Raw genomic sequence first — 2,897 nt, 5'->3', positions numbered from 1 at the left:
AAAAAAAAAAAAAAAAAAAAAAAAACTGGGCCAGTGTAGTGGGTCATAGCTATAATCCCAGCACTCTGGGAGGCCAAGGCAGGTGGATTGCCTGAGCTCAGGATATCAAGACCAGCCTGAGCTGGAGTCAGACTCTGTCTCAAAAAAAGAAAACAAACTGGGCCAGTGCAGTGGGTCATAGCTATAATCCCAGCACCCTGGGAGGCCAAGGCAGGTGGATTGCCTGAGCTCGGGATATCAAGACCAGCCTGAGCTGGAGTGAGACCCTGTCTCTAAGACTAGCTGAGCATTGTGGTGGGTGCCTGTAGTCCCAGCTACTTGGAAGGCTGAGGCAAGAGGATCACTTGAGCCCAAGAGGTTGAGGTTGCTGTGAGCTATGATGACACCATGGCACTGTACCCGGGATGACACAGTGAGACTGTCTCAAAATAAATGAATGAATGAATAAATAAATAAATAAATTAATAAATTAATTAAAAATGGAGAAAAATAGAAAAGGGAACAATTACACAAAACTCATCACTTCCTACTTATTTTACCACTTTCACTATTGTCTATACTCTTGAGGTATTTATTTATTTTATTAACAGTCTCACACTGTTGCCCTGTATTAGAGCGTCATGGCATTATAGCTCACAGCAACCTCCACTCCTAGGTTCAAGCAATCCTCCTGCCTCAGCCTCCTGAGTAGCTGGGACTATAGAAACCCCCTACAATTTCCACCTAGTTTTTCTATTTTTAGTAGATTCAGGGGTCTTACTCTGGCTCAGGCTGGTCTCAAACTCCATGCTCAAGCAATCCACTCGCTTTGGCCTCCCAGAGTGTTAGGATTACAGGTATGAACTGCCATGCCTGGCCCCTCTAGAGCTATTTATATCTGTGTATCTGTATGGGAGAAATTCTGTGAAGTGGTGAGCCTCCTGCCTCTCTTCCCAACTCCACGCTCAGTGATGTCATGTTGAAATCAGTCATGGTGGGGGTACTTACACTATTAAAAAAATGGAAAACACCACAAATTTGAGCTTAATATATTCTTCTTTTAAAAATTATGTGAGGCCAGGGTTGCGCCTGTGGCTCAAAGGAGTAGGGCGCCGGCCCCATATCCCGGAGGTGGCAGGTTCAAACCCAGCCCCGGCCAAAAACTGCCAAAAAATAAAAATAAAATAAAAATTGTGTGAGGCCAGGTGTGGTGGCTCATGCCTAAAATCCCAGTAATTTGGGAGGCTGAGGAAAGAGGATCACTTGAGGTCAGGAGTTCAAGACCAGCCTGGAAACATAGCAAGACCTAGTCTTTACCAAAAAAAAAAATTACCCAGAGGTGGTGGCAAGTGGTTGTATTCCCAGCTACGAGGGAGGCTGAGGCTGAAGGATAGCTTGAGCTATGATTTTCCCACTGCACTCCTGAGCCTGAGCAACAGAGCAAGATCCTGTCTCTAAAGATAAATAAATAAATAAGAATGATACGGAGTTAAGAAAGGGAGGCAGAAAATGTTACCAGTGCTGGTTAAACAGGAAAGTGTATCCTATCTGTAGTTGTTACCTGTGATGAGCACAAAAAAAAATGAGGAAATATTCTAGTGTTTGAAAGCTGTCATCAGCTAATTTAGCAAAGAAGTTACTCGGGCCATTCATAAAGTTCCAACTTAGATCTTCACTGTTTTGTTTTATTCTCTCCTGCAGATGAAGAGATCAGTTCCACATCCATGCTGGAGCTATCATTCATTAATGATGGTAAGCTATTCTCTGCTGACTAGATAGTGAGTGATCAAGAAGTTATTTACAGGTCGATTTTGTTAAGACCTGGTGGAAAAGCAACCATAGGCTGGCTACAGATCGAGGGTTCGGCAAAAAAATAAGAAAAAATCATTGTGTGAGAATTGGTTGACTGTGTGAAATTTACAATAAAAAGTATCATATGGGGGAGAGGGTAGGGGTCTCAGCGTGTGACAACCTTTTGGGGACAAGACACAAGTGTAAGAGGGACTTTAACAAACGTAATTAGGGTAACCTGGTTTCTTGTACCCTCAATGAATCCCCAAGAACAAAAAGAAAAATATCATATAACCTTTTTTTTTTTTTTTGAGACAGTCTCAAGCTGTGGCCCTGGCTAGAGTGCTGAGGTGTCACAGCTCATAGTTACCCCAAACTTTTGGGCTTACACGATTCTCTTGCTTTAGCCTCCTAAGTAGCTGGGACTACAGGTGCCCACCACAACGCCTGGCTATTTTTTGGTTGTAGTTGTCATTGTTTGGCAGGCCCGGGCTGGGTTTGAAGCCACCAGCTCTGGTGTATGTGGCCAGGGCCCTAACCGCTGAGCTACAGGCGCAGAGCCCATCTTACTTATTATTATTTGTAAATTGTGTGCTCTATATCCTCTGTGTCAGCAGAACCGATGTTTATTGATGTATATATATGAAGTCAGACAATGAAGTTCTTGAACTCATCCTAGAAAAAGTGCTACCTCCCTCAGCACTCAATCTCACCATGGTCACCTTCAAAGGGCTCCCTGTGGGAAGCTAGGTACAGATGGCAGGGTCTAGTCCACCCTGAGAAGCAATTTTGCAACTCTTTTTCTGGAATGGCCTGTGGCCGGGTCAGATGATGAAGTTATCAAGTTCACGAACTCATCCTTGACAAAGTGCTCCGAAGGGTGGGAGTTGACTGGGTTCTGGGGTTGGTGCTTGGCTTCCCAATGGGAGTACATGGAGGGTGACTGCAGTGACAGTCAGCCTTGAGGTAGGTAGCCCCGTTTTTGTAGGATGTGTTCAAGAACTTAATTGTCAGCTCGGCGCCTATAGCTCAACTGGCTAAGGCGCCAGCCACGTACACCTAAGGTGGCAGGTTCGAATCCCCAGCCCGGACCCACCAAACAACAATGACGGCTGCAACCAAAAAAT

The 2,897-nt window shown here is 44.7% G+C and overlaps 1 protein-coding gene across 1 annotated transcript in view; it reads right to left on the bottom strand.

Moving 5' to 3' along the window:
- Nucleotides 1-2,897, bottom strand: part of PDPN (podoplanin) — an 83,483-nt gene that overhangs the window by 69,625 nt on the left and 10,961 nt on the right. The gene's annotated exons all lie outside the window — the stretch shown is intronic.

The sequence above is a fragment of the Otolemur garnettii genome, unplaced genomic scaffold (assembly GCF_000181295.1).
Source record: "Otolemur garnettii isolate 467f Iridium unplaced genomic scaffold, OtoGar3 scaffold00067, whole genome shotgun sequence".
NCBI classification, from domain to species: domain Eukaryota; kingdom Metazoa; phylum Chordata; class Mammalia; order Primates; family Galagidae; genus Otolemur; species Otolemur garnettii.
The sequence above is the reverse complement of the archived record's forward strand: the minus strand, read 5'-3'. Positions and strand labels throughout refer to the sequence as shown.